This window comes from Rhamphochromis sp. 'chilingali' (genome assembly GCF_963969265.1).
Source record: "Rhamphochromis sp. 'chilingali' genome assembly, chromosome: 21".
Classification (NCBI taxonomy): Eukaryota; Metazoa; Chordata; class Actinopteri; order Cichliformes; family Cichlidae; genus Rhamphochromis; species Rhamphochromis sp. 'chilingali'.
The window spans coordinates 16,109,884-16,133,094 of NC_137949.1; positions in this window are offsets into that span (position 1 = coordinate 16,109,884).

Genomic DNA, 23,211 nt, shown 5'->3' on the forward strand with positions numbered 1-23,211 from the left:
GACAACACATTAACTACACACTCCAAACACGCTAAAAGTCACAAATCTCTCACATCTCAAAACTCACTCTCTCTCTCTCTCTTTTTCTGCTGTCTTTCTTTCTCTCTCTCTCGCCGTCACTCCTCAAACTTCCCCTTCTTCTTAAACAACCAAATGCCATGTTGTCATATCATTTTTGATTGGTCGACATGGTGCATTTTTCCACGAACGGGCTGTTTTTTGTTTTGTTTTTTGCTCATAAGCAGAGAGATCTTGCTAGTGCTGTCCTTAGACAGTAAACGTGACAAAACTATTGAGGGAAAAACGCCTCGTTTAAATATTGTTTATCATGACTCTGGTTTTACGTGGCCTATCGACACAATTTAAAAACTGGTAAAAGCTGTAGCGCCCAGATTACTTACCTAGACAGCTACTTGCGTGCAACTGAAATAAGATGCGGTAAACTGAACACAGCTTTAGCCGTCTGTTTGTTGAAAAATAGTAACGCCACCGCACTGCATTTTCTTGTTAGTAACGGTAAAGGCGTTGTAACGATAGGAATAGTAATTAGATTACTCGTTACTGAAAAAAGTAACGCCGTTATTCCCATCACTGCTTATAATGCATAACTTTAAGTTTGCATAGCTACAGAGACCGACCAAAAACAAACAAGCAAAAAAAACCATTTATAAATCCAGCTGATTATATTGTTCTAAAGTTTAAAATTTTGATTGTCTTTTTGTTGGAAGCGTACCTCACGTGGCACAGGTTTTCTCATGTTGGGCTGGAGACTGGTCAGTAATACCCTGCCAAAAACTGTTTGGCAGGAAAAACTATTTCAAGACTGGTTGTTGAGTAGATTTGGGAGATTACTTGCTGTAGCTAGGAGAATTTGGTTGCAGAAGGGTATATACAGTAGTGTTATACCAAGAACTGCATTGTGACTGCTTTGGTTGCTACCAGGCCATTGTGGTCCCTATATTTTGCAGGCAAGACGCAGACTTTTCTGCAAACAAAAACAAAGCAAACACAAGCTGGTTTTTGGTGCAGAACCCTCTTTGCCATTGATTTCTCTCTGAGAAAGCCAGCAGTCACTCACCAGCTGGTCGGGGAATACACATTTTTCCCTAGCGACAGAGTTTGCCAGTGGGTCACTGACTGGTCTCAAGGCTTGTGTGGCTGAGGCCTTAATTATCGAAACCCAGAGCTTTGTTTCATTATGACTGGAGTGTCCTGGTTATAATGTTAAAGTTTATAAACTTCCAGGTTTTATAAACCTAAATAATGCCCAAGTTCAGTTTGGAGAACTTCAGTTCTGTACTACAGAGCAGGCTTATAGGCTTAGCAGGATAACTTCACTTTTAACCTTAGGTTTTCAGTAATAAGAAAATGGTTTACTTATTACGGATCTACATCAATATGGCAACTTCTGCTGCAGCCCTAACCTGGTTCAGAGTGCTTTTGTCCTACCTGATGAACATCAATAGGAAATACAGCTGCTTCGTTGCTTTTTATTTTTTTCTGCTGGCTGGCTTTAAAAAGTATTTTATTTTTCTACAACCCTTAATATAATGATGTAATCAAAAAAAGATCACCAAAGCATTGTACCTAATGACCTTGTATAAAATTTGTACATGGCTGAGCTCACTTATAGAATAAAGTATTTTTATTTGCTCTCTGACCATTTAACACTGCTGGGACTGCAGCTGAAAGAATAGGGCTACAACTGTCATGCAAATTAAACAACATATCTTACATATGCAATTGTAATAACTGTCTTAATTGTTCAGCTGTGATATCGATACACTGATAATTCTATTAACTTCCTAAATCATAATTTTAAAGCTTTTATAATTAGATGATCTTTGTCAAAAATATCTTTGTCTGTTGCCAGAACACCTATCCATGTTTGCATTTAGTTATATGCTGCCACTCTTCCCTCTTTTATCTGAATGAACACATAGCTAGAGTTGAAGTATCCAATTCATAGCCATATTTTTGTAACTACTAAGTAGGATTCCCATAGGGTAAGTGAATGCCATATAGCAGAAAGCTATATATGCCCATGTTGAACTTGCTCTGTCGTAATGATAGAAACAGTGATTTGTAGGTGGAGATGGATTTGTATACAATGTATCCAGGTTTTGGAATCTTTATTGTTCAAAGAAAAAATGATGACAAATGAAGACAACTGCACAAAGATACTGTTAAGCTCATGTATACATCAATGTGGTTAATGAGATTTCTCATGTGTCCACTAAATGCCATAGATCAAATGTTCAGTGACTTTGGGGACACTTGGAAAAACAGGCAAAAAAAAGTTGGTGCAAATCTCACTACATAGTGACCACTGATGTTTTCCTCCATTTATTCCAAACAAACAACTACTGCTGCTTTAAGTATAAAACACTAACACTTCCAAGGCAGTCCAGACCAGAGTTGCGTGCAGTAAATGCACAAGCATCAATGAACTGATTGCAGCAGAGAGGAAGGGGAAAAAAATCACTGCTGTGTTATAAACAACAGACAGTAGAAACATTTGTATGACAAGACAGATTATTACATGCCTGCTACATTTACTCCCATCATACCACAGTTGAGCAGTCTGCACTGCAGCTGTGCTTTTACCCACTTTATTTCTGCCACTCCATTGATACACAGTGTTAGTGTGTGATATAATCCCATATTCAGTGTTACGTCTGATTTTTCCCTGCTTAATGCAGCGGTCTGCTGATTGCACAACTGCAACCTGTGTTTAATTCACAAGGTATATACACACCCATTGTGATTAATTAATAACATTAAAAAAAATTAACTCTGTTGTATTAGCAAGCAAGCAAGCAAGCAATTTATTTATATAGCGCTTTCAGATCAGCCACGAGCTGAACACAAAGTGCTGTACACTTGACATGCCAAACATGATACATTGAGCATGTTAAAAAAATGAGAAAAATAGTAATAATAATATAAGATAAGTAATATATATATAAACACATTTAAAACAATAAAATCAGCACATTAGATTAAAACAATAAAATCAGGGTCAGACTGTGTCATAAGCCAAAGAGTAAAAATGAGTTTTAAGACGTGTTTTAAAAGTGGACAGTGAAGGGGCCTCTCTAATGTGCTGGGAAAGATTGTTCCACAGATTAGGAGCAGCAATAGAGAAGGCCCTGTCCCCTCTGAGCTTCCTCTTGGACCTGGGTACCTCCAGGAGCAGCTTGTCAGCTGACCTGAGAGACCTGGGGGGTGAGTAAGGATGCAGAAGCTCAGAGAGGTAAGTTGGGGCAAGACCATTTAAACACAAACATGAGAATTTTAAAGTGAACTCTAAGATATACAGGCAGCCAATGGAGCATTACCTACAAGTACTTTCTTCTCCCGTTTGAGAAACAACTTGTTCTCCTTCTTAGGGGTTAATTGAGGTGCACTTGTGGTAAGTGAATTATAAATATATTTCTTATTGATTGATCATTGCCTTGTGTCTGTATAATTGCTTCCCAATAATGGAGGTGTCCTGTTGAAAGGCTCTTCTTTACCATTCTTCTTTTTCCTTTTTCCTTAATTTGCACTGTATTGGACAAGGAAGTATTAACTTATTTGTGATGGGTTTGGACACATGCATAAATTTGTGATTAACTGTGGTAACAAACTTAAAATTCAAGGTTTGTGAGCCAAACCTGAAGCAGAGGCTGTACTATCATCAGCTCCTTCTCTTGTTTTACAAATTTCCATTTTCCCTTTCCACGCCATACACATCTCTCATGTAAATTTATACGAACAACTTAAAATAGATGAGTACGATCTTCAGTCAGTTTGGATCTCTCGCCCTAACCTCGTGGAAGAGAAGAGAAAGTCGGAGGCACATTGGTGAGAAACTTTCTTTATTCATCGTACATTCTACCTCATACCTGAAGACATTATTCAAGACAAGTTGTTTTATTCATATTCAGACAAGGTGAGGAATCATAAATGGTGTGGGAGGAAGTGAATAAGGCTGGGACGGTGCGAGAGACGAAAAAGGATAAAGTAGACACTGAAAATTCATTCAATATCTAATCTGCATTGCTGTACTCGCAAGCGTCACGGTGCTCTTACAGCGTTACACTGGTCGCTCAATTTCTATGCATAATATTGTACATCAATACTAGAGAATTTGCCTGGTAATTGCTTCAGTCAAGGTGAGCTTGTGCGACCAGCTAAAGCGAGGCTAAATGCAAGTTTGATCATTTGAGTGCAGAGGCGAATGGACTGTGGAAACAGCAGAAGCATTCACTGAAACAAGATGCTATTTGGGGTTATTAATAATAGATTAAACACATTGGTTATGTTAGCCAAATTGATTTTTAACTAGCAAATCTCTGAATAAGGAATTTTGGTTGAAGTTCCATTTTTCACTTTAAAATTATTTCGATGAACAGTTATTTACGTGCATAATTGTGATCTATATTTATTCATCTGGAGCACTACAGGCTAAAGTAAGAGAAGAGTGAAGCGTGTATGGGCTGAGATGAACGGCTCTTTGTTATTGCTGTATTCTTGCACTTTGAAAGCCATTTACCAGACCGCCAATGTGAGCTTAATTACTTTCTGAGTGATCACTCTTTCCACTTTTTGGTCGTTATTGAGTAAAATGAAACAAATACTAGATATCCATTACCCACGAGCTCTAGTGTACTCACCAGCTACATTGTCCATTATGTTTGCACCATGGCTTGTATCCAGCTCACAAACGAGTCAATGGAAGAAGGTCGGTGGGGGAGTGATAGTGTGATAAATTACAGAAAGATAAGTTTCTACAAAGACCCTTCCCCCCTTGCCTGCCACTTTTCACAGCATGCAGTAAACCTCATAAATCAGCACCAGAGTCTCCACTGCTGGAGACTGTTTCAGCCAGAATCATCAGACTTCATGGCCCGATCCATTCACTTCCTGCATCTCTCAGTGTTGCAAAGTTGGTCACAGTAGAGGCAGAGGAGAATGTTTGATCACAGAGAGGAGAAAAGATCCCAATGCACTCCTCTGGAGTTGTCAATCAGCATATTTTCCTCCTTTCTCGTAGCTTCAAAGTCATTTTTATCTTTGTCAGTTTTTGCTTTCGTGTATTCACAACACGCAGCCGCGATGATTGAGGAAGGATGTGCAGAGTCTCACGCAGCAAAGCTGTGCATTCTACAACGTGGAGGCAACAGTCCTGCTTCCTTTAGCATTCCAACCTCATGACATTTTTCATTTTAGTTCCATAAATCAAACACCAGAGACCTGCCGCGTTGAAGAAAAGCAATAAGTCTTCTTTTTTTTTTTAAATGAAGAAAAAAGATGATTTTGCACAGAAAGTGTTCAAGATTTGGAGTTTCCCTTTGACAGCTGTAAAAAGAGTTTGGGGGTGGTCATCTCTTACATTCCATGCTCACAGGTGCAGTGGGTAAACATTTGATAAAAGGCAATTCTGTGTGTAGTGAACTTGAAAAATGTCATCCTTTTAGCTGTGGTCCACAGAGCACCGAGCATGACCAACGCTCACATTAATCACTGCACTGGAGCGGTTTAGCCCTGACTTTAGCTAGTTAGCATGTCAGAAGCAATGCTGATTTAGACTCCTGTATCCTAAAAGCGTGACTTTTAATCAGATTCAGATGACAAAAACAAAAACAGCAAAAAACATCTAGAACATTTTGCCAAGGCAGTGTTAATTGCAATAATGGGACAAATGACTGAAGCCTGCCTCGCCTTTGCACCAGCAGTTTAACCTGCCAAGCATCTGATAATAAAATCTACGATTCCCTGTGTAACCGGAAATTTAATTCAGACAGTTATGAAAAGTGGCTACAGTTAGTTAGTCTAATGGGACCCATTAGACTCTATAAAAGCTGTGTTCATGTGCCACCTTTTATTTGATCAAGGTGTGAAAAAATGATTTCAGATTAACACAAAGTGGATACTAAATAAAGTTTGCAAGAGGACACGCGCTTCAGTGTGGGCGCAGTTCAGTATTCAGCTGGATTCTTCTGACCTGAACTCAGCTCTAGACTTTTCTGAAACAAGTCGACTTGTTTGAAAATTGTCTTTAATTTGAAGTGCGCTCATGTCTGCCAAATTCTCTCTTCTAAGCAACACATAAGGCAGACTGCTCTTCTGTCTGCCTCTAACCATATGGTAATGCATACATGCAGATCCCAAGATAATTTCTAATTACCGTTTGTGTATAAAGAAAGATTTTTAACCTGAATTCTATTATTGTATAAAACGAAGCATTCAAATAGACATTTATCGGATTTTACATGTCGAAGTCAATACACTGATCATGTGTGAGATATATTACATGTGTAAACAGGTAAACAAATGGAACCTGCCAGAGCTGAGGGAGTTACAAACGCGATCACTTTGGGATGCAGAACGAACATTTCATTGATGCATGTTGCCAAATTATAAATGTGTCTTATTTTAGCATTTTTTGGAAAACTGAGTGAGGTTTTTGATGAAAAATGCATACATTATATAATTAAATGTTTCAAGACATCTATACGTTTTACGTCTTAAGAAATGCATAACACATAACAAAATACATCACTTTCAGTGAAAAATATAGAGCACATATGCTGGGTTTTCCTTATTTTCTCTCAAATATGTACATTGCTTTAAATAATAATAATAATAATAATAATAATAATAATAATAATAATAATAATAGATTGCATTTATATAGCACTTTTCTAGACACTGAAAGCGCTTTACAATTCCACTATTCATTCAATCACTGGTGGAGACAAACCACAGTTGTAGCCACAGCTGCCCTGGGGCAGACTGACAGAAGCGAGGCTGCCATATTGCGCCATCAGCCCCTCTGACCAACACCAGTAGGCGGTGGGGTGAAGTGTCTCACCTAAAGACACAACAACCAGGACCGACATAGCTGGGGAACGAACTGGCAACCTTCCGGTTACAAGATGAGCTTCCCAACCCCCTGGAACACGGTCGCCCAAGCAATTGTGACTGAGCTAATTGTGAACCTGACCAAACTTTAAAATGATGAGGTGATTTTTTTGTTCTACTCTTGGATCTGTATGATTTCATGCAGACTGGATGTACTTAATATGGTTTTCTCTTCACTTGACCACATCACCAGGATCCAACTGCCTTGGAAAGTTTCTATTACGCTCTGTTCCTGACGACTCTTCATGTTTTGAGGTTTACAAGGATATCGCTTTTATCGTGACACTTTTAATGCCACACACACACACACTGCCCAGTAAAAAGCAGACTTTTAATTAGACTAACGCTAAAAATCTTTGGGTTCCATCTAGTCAGTCTTTTATAAGAAATCTTGTTCTGTTGGAACTGCAAATTTTAAGCAGCTTGATATCGCTGAAATGTTTGGCTTGTATTGATAATTGGGCTGAGTGGCTTATGATTAAGGTTTCAGTAAAGACAGTGGCTAAGCTGTTCTAATATAATTTTACTTTACATGTGTGTTGAGTAATAAGCGATAGCACCTCACAGTGCAGCATGTGCAATCCCTTATTACTGAATATAAAGGATGGGAGCCACAGCAGTTTGTGTCAGACAGTGGATGAACTTTCTTGAACTGTGAGTCACACACAGCTATTCTTGTAGAGGCTGAGAAGTAGTCATGCCCATATATACTTGTGCCTTTTTACTTGCCATTATCATTAACTTTCTTCATTATTATTATAATTTTTGAAACAATGTTTTAAAAAGGTGGTGAAGAGTCCACTGTAGTGGTTAATGACAATAGCCTCGTTTATGATGAACTGCACCTCATTTGGAAAGTGGACAAGAGCTAATTGAGAGGAGGGGCAGAGACAAAAAAAAGCTGCTGTCTAGACAGTTTTAAATGCCCCTTCACTATGTACAAGAAGAAGGATTAACGGATACTAAGGCTAGATTGAACGTGCTATTAGAGTCAGGTTTTATCAAATGTTAACAGTTCAATCAGATTATAGTTTTATATCATTATGTACATACTAATAACAGTTTTAGTGATATTCCTGTGTGTGGCAATTAAAATATTAACATTTAGAAGCAATCTGATCTTCATAAGAGCATTAATGGTTTAAGCTACATATAACAATTATTCTACATGAAAATATGGATTCTACTAGGTTTGCTAGTTCAGCTGAGTTTGGGGCATGGGTGATTTTTTTGTGTAATTCAGTGGCACAGTAGTGACTTAAAACCCTTAACATGGGAGCCTGATACACAAATACACTCAAACACACCAAACACACTAGTGATTAAATAAATAAAATCTTAAAAAGGAATGAGACGGGGGGCAAATGGGATGTACATGTAGCATTACTCATAAGGACAACTTGACCACTTTTATTCAGAAATGTGGTGCTCCTTCTATATTAATTGCCAATAAACTCTATTTTTGCAGATTGCCTGATTATTAACTAAGTAGACTGAAATTGATACAGTTAAGCTTTTCATTATTTCAGCGTAATTCCCCATTTCTTTACACAAACCATCTCCCTTGAAGCTCAGAGGGAGGGAAGCTGGAATAAGTTTGTGTTTGCCTTATCATTTTATCCTGTTGGCTGGGAAGCTCATAATGAATTCATTGCCTTAGTTCGTTCCACTACTTTCAGGCGTTATCAAAAATGTTTAAAAATTGACAAGCTGACCACTTGCAAAGAAATCAATCTTTTCCTGAAAATGAATTTCTACAACCACAGGCTTTTTGAAATAATGAAAAGCATGTAGGTTAAAATGGGAAGTAGCGCGGGCACTTGGAGGCTCTTAAGAAAAAAAGAAAAAAGCAAGCAAATACACATGTATGTGCACACACAAATGCACACAACCCAGGTGTATGATTAGATCTCTATGGTTTAATATGCTTAAAGCTTTCAAATGCAGTTTTCTTCATCTTAAGGCTTATCCTTCGATCAAAAGAAAACACACACAAAAACAACAAAAAAAACAAGAACCCACGTTTCTCAAAGGACTCTAACTTCTACAGTATTCTAATATCAGTGAGTACAGTCTTGCCTGTATACACTGGAATGTGCACAGCTCCAGGATCATTCATCACCTTTCTGGAAACTGCTGATGTGTGACTGTGCTCACCTGGAGATCACCTGAAATCCTTTAAGCTACCAGAAGACAGGTGTTTCTTTTACTCACCCTTATCAAAGGTGCATCCACAGTAAAAGACTTATCCATCATGATTCATTACATCAATACCAAACACATTCAATGCATCAGTCATTCAGGTCAGTTGAGGGAGCACGAACAGAGTCTGGGTTTTTGACTGATCATTCTATCTCACTTATGGATTGGATGGATTGGCGAAGAAGTTGCTGTTGGAGCTCCTCTCAATTAGTTAAGCATCGACCTGCTGGAGCCTAATGGGCCATTGCTGGTCAACTTTAGTGCCACATCTGATGAATTTCAACTCTGGGACCAGAGACAGGGCAATTCGGTGGCCAGATGATGAGCACAGTGTCAACCACCTTCCCAGATCCCGCTTCTTGAGAAAAAGATAGGACCAGAGGAGGTGCTAACTGGGGTCGCTGGGTGATTTTTCACTGGTCTCTTGTCAATATTAGCCAGTGCTGTGCTGCAGGACGTTAAGGTTTAAGATGATATATTGCCCAGAGGGACCAGGGTGCAGGGCATGCCCAGTACTTGACTCTGTGACATACATCACAGGGGAGAGGTTAGAGGTGCATTAATAGTGAATTATCTGGTGTCACGGGAGCAGTGGAAGGGCCTTCGCAAGCGAGAATACAGCAAGAAGCATCCAAGCACAACACAGAGTCTGCTCAATTGTTATGCCTTTGGAAAGAACAAACCTTGCATCAGTGACTCAAGTTGTAAGAAAAAGAAAATCTCAGAACAGGGTGGCATTTGGGAGGAGTGTGTGTGTGTGTGTGTGTGTGTGTGTGTGTGTGTGTGTGTGTGTGGGGGGGGGGAAGAATAAAAGCCAAAAATAGACCACAGCAGTGGTACTTGACTGTGTATCTTCAATGCACAGTCTTCCTTCTCATTTTGGGAGGAGCATCAGTTTCTTTTCCCTCTTCCCCTCCTTTTTATCTGTCTCTCTCACCCGTTTCCTGGTAACAGACATGCATGTGAAGCACCCTGGTCGTCCATAGGAATATAAAAATCACAGAATTTGTTCAGTATGAATATCTAGGAGTTTGCATTTCTCCCCCTACCCAAAAACAACAGCAGCAGCTCATCAACAGGATCTCTCTCTCATACATATACACACACACACACACAGGCAATATTTTAAAATGCAGTTACAGCTGGTCTTGCGCTGAAACAGGGACAAGCAGGCACATACAGGATGTGTTGACCATTGAGAGCTAGCCAAAAAGGAATTGCCCACATCTCAGTATCTTGTTTTCTCCAAATTGCTACTAGTAAAAGCAGATGTGGCCCCCAAATCAACTTGCCGTGTGTTCCAATGTTTCAATTTCTTTTAGGTTTATAATCATCTTGGCTCCTACAACTCCCTTCCTCTGCGCTTTCCTCAATCTCGCTCTCTGTGTCCTTAACCTGCTGGGTAGAGTACGCATTTGGCTCTGACCTACATGTAGGAGTTTTTCTCCGACAACTCTTTGAGCAAAAATATACACGTGCTTTTATTTCACACAAAAACATGTAAGAGGCATTGGTTTTCTCATTTTTTGGCAATACTAACATTTCTCAAATAATCATCCTTCTTTACTATAATAAAATATCAGTATTCTGAAAAAAAAAATGCTATAATACTGTGATCCATGGCTTCTCATTAGAGAAAAATCATTTGCAAACAGGCACAGCTGCGGGAATTTCTCTAAAAGTCTAATTAAATGTTCTTTGGTCCAAAGTCTGGGCAAGGTATTGTTCTGACAAGGAGCATCTTTTCCTCAGCTTTGCCTCAAGCTGACCACCTGGTTGGCATATCGCATTACTTGCCATTTTCTTTAGTTGTGTGCATGAGCCATTCAAAATAAAAAAAATAAAAATAAAAAAATAAAAAAATCCAGCAAATCTTCTGTTAATACACCACAAATCCTATCATTACTTTACAAATTAAGCAAAGTACCGCAAGTCTTAATGAACCAATGATCCGGCTGTCTTCTCTGAAATAATTAGCAAAGGGATTACAATTCAACTGACATTGCATTAAGCTGCTTAGTCGACATCATGTTCCGATGCATTTTTTTTTTTTTTTTTTTTTTAATTTGGTAATATTATCACAGGTATTTCTTTCTGTTTTGTGCATAATGTGTCTGTGTTTAAGAGCATATCAGCTTAGTGCAGCAAAGCCTCTGAATGAGGTCTGGCTTAATGAAAGGCTAAAAAAGGCAAATGATTTGCGTTTACGTTAACATTAATATCCTTAAAATTTGTGTTTTTTGGTGTTTTTTTTTTAATGATGTGATTTGGTCATAAAATTTACCATGTAGCTGAAAAAGAAATTTAACCTGAAACTCCTTTTAAAGTTTACTCAGATCATGGGATATTGCTCAACAAGATTAAAAATGCTATGGAAGAACAGTGTTTTCGTGTGGGCATTTTATTAGGAAGCATAATGCGCGCATACGTCATTCGTCTCAGTTGCTCCTGCTTTTTCCCCATAACTTTGACTTACTTTTCATACTTGTTTCTTTGTCTTTTACTTACTATTAGTGTTATTTTTTTTAAAAACATAATTTCCTTAGGGATTAATAAAGATTCTGATGATTCAGATAATGCAAGGAAAACAATGAAAGAGTTCACAAATTTTTTCAAAATTATTGTGTGAAAAAGAGGAAAGCATTCATGAAGTATTTAGGATCACTAACATCTTCGTGTTTATGATGGTTTTCCCAATGGAAGAGACAACATGGGGAATTAAATTCAGCAACTGCTAATTCATTTGCATAAATTATATTTTACTTTCACCTCATTCTGGCACCTGTTCTTTAAACCCACTGTAATCAAGAACTTAGCACTGACTATGGATCAAATGACTGTGTGATGTAAAAGTGTTAAAGTCTCTGCACACAGTTGCGAACCCACAGAGAGAATTCTTGCTCTCCCGGCTTTATTATGCATTGTTTTGAAGAAAACAAAACCCTCATAGTTTAAGTAAGTAAGTAAAAGTAAGTAAATAAAATTTTATTTATATAGCACCTTTCAAGATAAAAATCACAAAGTGCTTCACAGAGACTAAAACCTAAAAATAAAAATCAACCAAAAGCAAGTTTAAAAAGATGTTTTTAGCTGTTTTTTTTTTTTTTTTAAAGCGACCACAGAGTCCACAGATCTCAGGCTCAAAGGGAGAGAGTTCCACAATCTGGGGGGCACAGTCACAAAAGCTTTGTCACCTTTTGTTTTCAGCCTTGTGTTTTGGACAACCAGCAAGCCCTGGTCACATGACCTCAGGGACCTGCTGGGAATGTATGGATGTAAAACTTCACTTATATATGTTGGTGCTTGTCCATGCAGAGCCCTGAAAGTCAAGGTCAAAACCTTAAAGTGGATTCTGAATTTAATGGGGAGCCAGTGCAGCTGAATCAGCGGGGGTGTGACATGGGAGTACTTGGAGGACTTGGTCAGAAGCTTTGCAGCAGCGTTCTGAACAACTTGCAGATGCTCCAAAGAGGCTTTACAAAAACAAGTAAACAAAGAATTACAATAATCCAGACGAGATGAAACAAATGCATGAATGACAATTTCTAATTCGGAGCCCGATACAATGGGACACAGCTTAGCAATGTTTCTCAAGTGATAAAAACAGGAGCGAACCAGAGATTTTACATGGGCATCCAAAGTCAGAGATGAGTCAATAATAACACCAAGGTTCCTGATAGACTGTTTGGCAAATGTAGCAAGTGGACCCAAGTTTTCCATAACACTAGGTACAAAATTTTTAGGCTTCAGTCTTCTCCTCATTTAATTGAAGAAAGTTTCCAGCCATCCAGTTTATCACAGGGTGTGACTTTGTAGTATAACCTAAGCCTAACGCGCACACATGCACAATTTCCATTTTCTTCAAGTGCCAAAAAACAATTGTTATTAAATTTTGGAAGCAACTTATAAGCTAACTAATTTCAATTTCCAAAAATTTACTGAAGCAGATCTACATATGCATATTTTTTTCTGTAGTCGATGACTCATCATGAAATACTCATCCGTTTTTAAGGCAATGAAATAAAGTTACCACTTGACATAATGACAGTGGATTGGTAGAGATACAGACACAATATAGATGAACTGTACAGATTCAATTTGTAATTTAGACTCGCATGTGATATATATTCTCATTTTTTCTCACTTTTGATGATATAAATGTTCTTGGCATGAAACAGATGGCTATATGTTGGAGCAGTGTTTTGCCCTCCAGTTCTCTAGACAAGTCACGCAGTATTCTGTACTTGCACACATCAAGTTTATTTTTGTGTAGATTGTGAACAATTATTTCGTTCCACTTCTTTGGGTAAAATTTCAATATTTCTGCCTTTCCTCTGTGTTTTCTGACCATATGTTGTCAAGCTGTTCTGTAATAATAACAACGAAGAAGATACCCAGTGTCTGTAAGATAAAATAGAATGGGTGTTCCAGCAGGCAAGAAGCAGATTTCTGCTGCTGTCACACAAATGAAATACACTCTTTACTGTAATCATGACAAATCTAGCAGACAACGCATTTCTGTTGTTTAGCATAGCGGATTTATTGAGTGGAAAGCCAAGCAGCACTGGGCCCATCATAAGACACTGAAACACTAGAACTACTGCAAGTAATAACATTACAGGTCAAGGATTTCATCTCAAAAACTAGCTTAGTATTGATTTTTCATCCATCTGTCCACTTTTAATCGTGCATTGTGACACATTGGACTAGAGATACTTTTAGCTTACAGTGGGTCACAGCTTTTCACAGACTGCCAATTACACAAAGGCACACATCACACTTGCATATAGATGCAGTTGTGACAGTGGATAATACAACCAGTTACAGTTGTGCATTTTACTCTATAATATAGGTAAAATTTTTAGTCAATCTATATGAAATAATCACCCTCACACTCAAACTTGTTATCACGGAGGCAGATCACTGTGACTGAAGACAGGTTTGCCAAAGTAACAGATTTCTGCATTTTTCTCTTATTACAGCTTGAAAATTGTGACGTTAGATGATTTCTTTAATTATGGAAAAAGAAATTGCATTGAAGAAAATTGACTTTTGTTCATAAACGCTGTCAATTATATCTCTCAGAAAAATGTACTGACATTTATATACTTCTTGTCTACTCTTACTGAACTTTTATACTTTACAGGAGAAACACCTTACACGACAAGCAACATTCATCTATTCATACATTCATGAATATATCAGGGGCAATTTGGAGTTCAGCGTTTTTGTCGAAGGACACTTTGACATGCAGAACAAATCGCCAAGCCCCTGCTTAGTGGACAACAAGGTCTTCCTCCTGAACCACAGCCAAATGCTGTTTCCTAACAGACAAAGGCACTGCTGTGCTGTGTACATGTCCCTGTTACAAAGAAATAAGTAATGGTGTTTGGTACAGTAACATTTTAATTATAAATGGCTCACTGCCATTCAGCATTTGGTTTTCACTTGCCCTGTATTCAGGCCGGGGAGTGTTAAATGGTATTGCAAAGGCAACAAACAAAAGCTCATTTCACAAGAACCTTTTAGATAGCTAAGATCCATGTTATTCTTCAGTGTAAAAGTCATGAATGAACACTGGTTAGTTGTCTTCTTCATTGCCTTTTCACGTCTTTGCATGTCACAGACATTCCTCCATGGCACCAACAATGTTGAAAAAAAATCAAAAAAAAAAAAAAAAAAATCACAAAGCATCTTTAAGTAACACTTCTGAATTTTCTCCAACAAATGAATGACCTATACTAAGCATTAAGCATACAGTATGTACTGTGAATTCTAAAAAAATATACACAGTACTAATTACTGTCATCGTATTAACTACAACTAAATGTCATAACAGTCAGTCTCACTGTGGTATACTTAGCATACTAAATAGCAGGCAAATAGCAAGCAGCATCTCTGAAAGCATTACATCTTCCCACCTACCCGAGTAAAAAATAAAACTGTGGTCTGTAGCCACTCCACTTTTGGAATTAGCTTTGCTGTTACTTGATCTGTTGACAGTGAAGAAAGAGGGATGAAATGTAACAGAGGTCCAAGGCCAGATTCAAGGGCATTGTGCTTACATGGTGTATATATCTATGCTGGACGCTCCCCTCCCACCACCACTCCACCCACCCTCACACCCACACATCCTGAGAAAAATTGCCTCATAAAACTGCCACAACACATAGCACAACACAACTACAGCATAAATACTACTGCAGGAATTTCTTATAAGTACAAGAGGACAATAAAAAGATAGCCGTGGCGCTGCAGAGCTGCTGGATTGTTTGTGTGCTTCACCAAAGAAGGCACCCTAGCTGGGTTACTAATTGCCCTCTTTTCCTCGCCTGCTCTTCCAATCCTTCTAATCCTCACCTCACCCGGTCAATCTAATGAAGCTTTCCAGTCAGGAGATATAGTGGTTAAAGTGTCTTGTGCTCCTTGTTAGCTCCTGGCAAGCACACACTTACATCAAGAGGGGAGTAAACAGGGAAAACACCACTCCTGCTTAACCCCTCTGTGCCATCACTATTCCTTTGTGTACTTGGAACTGCCAACGGAAGTAAATCACAAGAGGCCAGCATGAGATTTAAATGAGCCGATTAATCCCTGTGCTAATAATCGCTCTATAAAGAACGGTGGAGAAATGAATAAAGCGTGTGGAAGGCTCTCTGCACCATGTTTCATCATACTGGGTTTCAGTGAAACACCCATGGGAGCATGTGATATAATATACAGTGAAAGAGTAACTGTTTCATGATGGATGATGAGGCCATACTTTAGAAGCTAAGGAAAAACTGAAGAGAATATGATGGATTTTTTTTAACATGTAAAAGTAAGGAGCTTTAGTGCCTCGTTTTTAAGTTGTGGGTTTTCACTCTGGAGGAAGTTGATTCATCTTTGTTTGCAGTGATATACCTCTCAGTGATATTCGTTTGCCTCGGGGTCTGTGCCATAATCCTGTTTACTTGTGTTTCCCTCTCAGCATCTAATTTTTGGCCCTCTAACGTGACTCATGGTTTTCTTCGCGAGTTAGTCTGCTCCTGTCTGTCCCACCGCTGTAATTCTTACTTTGTGGGACTTAATATGCAAAATCAGATCATTCATAGAGTCATATGTTTTATTTCCTTTAATGCTAAATATAAAACCAAGCCAGAGGTCAGAGCTCCACACGGCGCTGCATTTATTCCGACTCCTTTGCCATTAATTCTGCTCTTCGGCTGCTGTTACATCTTCAAAAGCAGTCTGATACAACAACGCTCATGCGGAGAATTGAAGAAGGTTACAGACTCCATTAGAGACTCTTACATAATTTGGTTATGTCATCATTTAATTATATTTACATGCTTGCAAATGGACGGCAGAGCACTTGGCAGACATCTCGCCCGAGTTGTTTGTGATAAATAGCAAACGTGGAAAGCTGCCACCATAAGAAGTGCTCGGCCACACTCGCAGCGTTCTTGGCTTTATAATTGGCCTCGAATGAATCATGCTCATAGAAGTTTAGCAGACTGGGTGGTGGCTGTTGCATGCCTTTCAGTGTATGAAGTAGATTTATTGTGGGTTTAAATCTCTAACAGTGACTTAAAGCATGTCCTTGGATGCACATTAAACTGAATTATTAATGGTTTGCTAATAACTACTTTCCCCTCTTCCTTAAAAACTGTCATGTGTGACTTGAGTGAGGGGAGATGGGGTGACGAGTGAGCCAGCACAAAGGAGGTTTATCAACTAGCAGTTCACACAAATAATGCACACCATGTTTAATGGAGCATCAAAGGTTTGACACTAATTTTCAGAGCTTTAAGAAGTATTTAGGTTGCTTACTTAAAGGGGCACGCAATTTATTTTTTGAAGGTGAGTTTACAGAACAAATTCTCATTTCCAGCTCTTCAAAAACACAAACTGATTTGGAAACTTGCATTGCATTTGAATGCATTGAGCGCTTCTTTTATCAATACATATTCCAGGGACCTGGTACAGAATAAAAATTTGCTGGATGAGGGGAAACAAATGTCCACAAGGGACCTGACTGGGTCTCGTATACAAGTTAGGTTTACTTTTGATTTGGATTTTTCCCCTGCACTCTGTTCGGCTAGGTTTAGGATCCATTGATCCATCCAGGTTAAGGAGAGATGCCCAGAACTACCTCTTTACAACTACGCCCTCCAGCTCCCTGGAGAGACATACTTAGGCATTCAACAGCAAACAGAGAAATGTAGTCCCTCCATCTTTTACTGGGTCGTCCTAGTTGGACACACCTAAAACTGGTTCTAGTTAGATACCAGAACGACCTCAACTGTATACTTTTAAGCAGAGCAGCGGCTCTATTCAGAGATCATCCTGAATTACAAGTCTTCTCACCCCCATCTCCAAGGGTGACTCCAGACACCTTCTCTTCCCCGTTTATAAGAAGAGTACACCATCACTTCAGTTTGCCAATCCAAAAGGCACCGTCCCAAGCCCCACCAAGTGTTTGAGAGGTCCATCAACCAGGACAGCCCAAAAACATCCTGAGCTGAGAGATTTTCACTAATGCACTGACCTCAACCTTAGTGATGGATCATTCCTTTTAGTTGAATTCAGGAGATCCTTAAAGAAGTCCTCCCACTCCCTGACCTATTTCCAGTTGAGTTCAGCAGCACCACATTCTCATTGTGCAAGCTTATGTTCAATAACCTTGCTGAGGCTGATCTACAGTCTTGTTTCATGGCTTCACTGAACTCTTGTTATAAGTTTTTGCTTTGGCAACCACCAAAGCCAAAGACTGTACCACAAACTACCAAGTTCAATAAATCTGTTTGACCACATTTAAAGCGAGCTTGACAGTTCCCTTTAACAGTGGTGTGCAGCATGTGATTTTAGGCTTTCTGCTGTGGCAGACACCAGCAACATTATGGTTGGCTAAAACCCTGTATAGCCACCTTAACAATGGAGACGTGGAACATGCCCCACTTTGGCCTCTGGTTTCTTTCAGAATACTGTGGAGGCTGTGCCAGAGGGAGGAGTTTGAGATCTTCCACTGTGGGAACTCTCCCAGATACTTCCAATACAACCTGATCATGTGTCAGGGTTCGCCAGGCCTATCAGCCATCCACTCCCAGAATCTTATCCAACTCACTATCAGGTGGTAATCAGCTGACAGTTTAGCTGCTCTCTTTATAATGGTTCAAAGTATGAACTCACAGGTCATATAATATGATTACAAAATCAGTCATTGACTCATGATCTAGGGTATCTAGAGAGACCCCAAACTAGGGACCGTCTAGCTTGCTATCCAGGGATTTCAAGACTGCCATTTAGTGTTGGCTGTAACAAGACCAGTGTTCAGTGCATAGGCACAAGCAGTGACAGTGAGTAACCAATTCATGAAATTGAATTGCACTCAGTAATGTTGAAATTGTTCATTTTGAAGAACACAGAATAAAGCAGATATAAATCGGAACATAAAATCAGCATATTTAGGTGAATAAAATTAATGAAATGATAGGATTGCTTTCATTTTATGTCCAAATATATCACATACACGTTCCATATGTCCTGTCTTCAAATGTTATTCACAAATGTCAAGCTGTGCTGAGAATGCACAAATAACATGGCTACATTCATACAGTTTCTAGAGCAATTAACCATCAGTCTAGCTCATGGAAATAGCTTCAATATTTAGGGGAGACATGAACTATCATTATTAAGTGCCAACCAGTGGTGGAACTGGACATCTCTGAGAATCTTGCCATTTTTCCCCCCTACACGGCTGAAAGTGAGCATCATATACTCAGAACTTAAAACTGTCCTTTGACTGTTATTTCTGTATTGGATCATAGGTACACAACAGAAAAAGACTGCAAAAACACAAGGTTACCTGTTAAATCAAATCGCTCCATGACAAAACACTCAATCTTTAGTACATTTTGATCCACAATATGCACAGTGGTGAAATAAATTAAATTGTTTAGAAATTCATTGTGTTTTGATGTACTCTGTTTAACTGTCAAGCTTATTTCCCACTTTAGATTGTATTATTATGCAGGGCCACTCTTCCTTTCAAAGCCTCACCACAAAGGATTTGAAATCTTTGAAGAATACATCAGCACACTGCTTTTACAGGGATTTAAAAAAAAAAAAAAAAATCAAAAACATTCTATGCTTCCATTGTCATATTTGTACGATAAATGCTTAATATTACAATGTGAATGTATCGAATGTTTTAGTGCAGGGAATAGAACATTTGTAGTCCTTGTAGACATTGTACCAGGAAAAATGTCTGCTTTGTATGTCAACCTTAAAATGTTCATTTATAAGGAAAGTATGAATAACTGTTTGGGGTCTAAACTTAATTTTACTCTTTATCCTTCAGGCTCTTATCCCACAATGGTGACTTTCCATGGTCAGAGAGATTTTATAGCCGAGCAGAAAGGAGAACTTTTCATTTTAACTGATACCGATGTCACCAATGTACAGTACAATGAATTTAGATAGCAGATGGTCACTCGCTTAGTTTTAAATCATTTGGTTTTCCCCCAAGACCCTCCACTTAAGCTTCCCTATGGGCTGCTGTACATACAAACCAACACTGCGTAGTGAGAGCAAGATCTACAGACTTTACAAGGCTCCGACGCCGAGTCTGCACTTCTCCCCTGTGCTTTCAACTACAGAGCAGTCACATTGTAGCATGATCTTCCCTAGTCCTAACACCTCAGCCACCTCCTAATTCACATCACGCCCTCCATCCCATGGGATGTCTGTAAACAAGCCTTCAGCATCACTCCATGCATTGCAAAAAAGGAAGACAGCTGCCATTTACCAAGGGAAGAAAAGGAAAAATGACAGACTGTAGATACACCACCATCTCCAGCAACCTTTCACAAGCTGCCGTTTGTAGATCAAAGATAAGACCTTTACACGGGCATGGACTCTACACAGTGGCAATGAAGGCACACCTCTCACATTATGAAGATGCAAAAAGGAACAAGTGATTTGCTTGATCCTATTTATGCAAGCCCGTCACTTTGAAGTCAATCAGTCACTAACCTTTTTGTGGAGAGGTGTTTGTGTTGAAAGTCTTCCAGGTCCCCCACAATGTGACTAGAAAAATAAGAAACTATGAAATCAGTGTCCACACCAAATGTTCATTTTAATCTGCTCCAAAACAAGTTCAGCTTTGAAAATTTTCAGCTATTGGGAGAGGGCAATGGTAGATTTGTACATCTGGGAGCAATTTGTCTTGACATGTTACTTCACTAGCATACATGCCTCTCACCTCCATCACACTAGTCCTTTCAGTCTGCTTCATTACAGCTACCTTACCTTGTATTCCACAAAGGGACACTGATTGATTCTTGTAGAAGAGCAGGTCTTAGCTTTCAAAGCCTTTTTGTGGCACGTTATCATTTATTTTTATGCTTTCTGTATCTTCTCAGTGATTCAAAAAGGTTATTTTTAATATTAACCAAATCATTATCACAAACTATTACAAAAGCCTTTCAAAATGTAGAAGTCAAGACAGACGCATATGTGTTAGGCTCAAATACAAAAAACAACATGAGGCCTGACCCCTTAGATCTTTGTGCTGCCCTACTTTAGACATGAGCCCAAGGTTCTTAGCTTTATAAAAATGGCACACCTTCTGTCCCATTTTCTCCTGTTTGTTATTATTAATGACATGTCAGGTGCAGTTGCAACTTAAACTCTGATGCAGAATTTCATGTAACTAACAACCATAACCATCAAAGAAGATACAAGGAGCTCCAAGATGGACTTCTCATATAAAAGCATAACAAACTCTGTCATCAGTACCAGTCCAGATGTGGCCTTAGCTAACCTCTAGGATGAAGTCTTGGACCACATTGGAATTAAAATTTAATTAAGTTGTCAAAGGAGCTTGCAAAGAAAAGCGTCTGCACTTCTTTAAGTTTCACATCCTGGGCCATCTGACCTCAGGAATTCGCATGATAAGGTGGGGCCAGGTTTCACAATGAACACACCCGAAACTCTGGCTGATTGGGACCCACACCCAGTTTCACACCTTGGCTCAGGCGATTAGAGGATCATCAGGGGGTCCTTTTGTCCCTCTGTGGGGGGAAACTCCCACTAGGTTTATATCTGGGACTCTCCACCATTTGACCTTAGAACTGAAGAAGCTTCTCGGATGAAAGGTGAAACGTCTTCAAGCAACTTAAAGAAGTCCAGACGCTTTTCTTTGGAAGCTCCTTTGACTACGATGACCTGGATGACTGAGAACCTTCATAGACTTAATTAAGTTGTATTTATATTATACTGAAACACAACAACAGTCACCTCAAGATACATAACATTGTATCCTACAATAATACAAACATGCGGATGTCCTGGGTACTCAATCTGCCCATCTTAAGGAATGTAACAAGTCATCAAACTGGAAATTATATTACCAGATTCTCATGTTACGTCTTATTTAAAACATTAATATTTGGATAATCAAATACAAGTTCACTTGAAGTTAAACATTAAAATTGCATTTTTTGCTGTTAATAGTCTTATTACCAGCAGTAAGACAATGCCTCCCTTTGTGTGTTATTTGCATGTTTTTTCCAAGACAAACAGGGGCTTTCATATTTCCTCACATAAACAACAAAGAAAAACAGGGCTTCTATAAATGAATGACAATCGTTTTATTTTTGTGAATATAACCTTCCTTTGATGGAAGCTAAATATTTAATCAAAAGCATTTCTTGTGGTCACTCATATACACTAAGTATACATGCGACAAATAAATGCAGTCCTATGCAAAACTGAAGATACCCCATAACTTTGTTACTCCAGTTCAGGTTATTGCTGCTAAATGTGGTTCTAAAAGTGACTGTTTTCTGTATGATTTTATCAGTCACATACATTCTCTGATTAAATATCTTTTGTCCATTTTTCTTCTTTACAATGTTGTTCAACTCATTGAGATTTATAGGCATTTGTTGATGCACAGCTTCCCATCACAGCATTTCAATTAGGCTGAGGTCTGGGTTTTAACTTGGGCCATTACAACACCTTGATTCTATTCTTTTCAGACATTTTGTTATTGATTTGCTGCTCAGTTCCCACCAGTGGAACTGATCACAGCCACAGAAACAGCAATTCAGAACAACAACATTGAAGATGTGAAAGCAGAGCAATTGCGAAGAAGAGTTTCAGCCTGCCTCAGTAATGCCAACCCCCCAACATCCAACATCAGCATGGAGAAGAGGAAGGCACTCACACAGCTTAGTAATGACAACAACATTATCATCGGGCAGACAAGGGTAGGTGCACAGTTTTGCAAAACAAGAAAGACTAACATGAGAAAATTATTTCACTGCTCAATGACAAAAATATTTATGAGCCCCTGAAACAAGACCCAGGAAGTGGTTGCACGAAGAGAGTGTAAGAGATTACATGACTTATTTACACCTACAGGCCAGTGGCCATTCCTTATACTATGAGGATATTCTGGACAGGGATGAGCACTGGTTTGAGCGGGAGAGATGCCATTTATGTGAAAAGGGACAGACCATCTCTGAATCGAGGAGGGGGCCTAAGGGTCCATCTTTCACCATCTTACAATGCCGTGATTGCAGCCATTCCCCAACTCTCTGTGAATGGTACTCATGGCCACTGAGCAATTGCCATTGATGGTTTATGATCAGTGGTTGTTGATCAATAGTAATGACAATTTGAATATTAATCATCAAGAAACTGATCTCACAGCCCATTGTTCATCAGTGGTCCTGCTTTCAGTCGTTATGCAAATGTACTGTTTATAGGATTGGGGAAAGCTGCAGTCAGCTGAAACTGAAGTCACCTGGATGAGTGACTAAACATTTCTCCCTATAAAAATGCTACGTCCAGATGAACAGAATCAACTATTTGTGATTTGCTGCTGTGCTTAGGAGTGTTTTTATGTCCTTGCATGACCCATTTCTGTCCAAGTGTTGTCCGTCTCAGAAACAGCCATACATTTCAGTCCAGAATACTTTGTATCATTTAGACCATGAACTCCTCAGTATAACAATGACAGCAAGGTGCCCAATTCCTGTGGCTGTAAAACAAGCCTAAATCATCATACCACCACCACTGTGCTGGGTAGTTGGTATAAGATGCTCC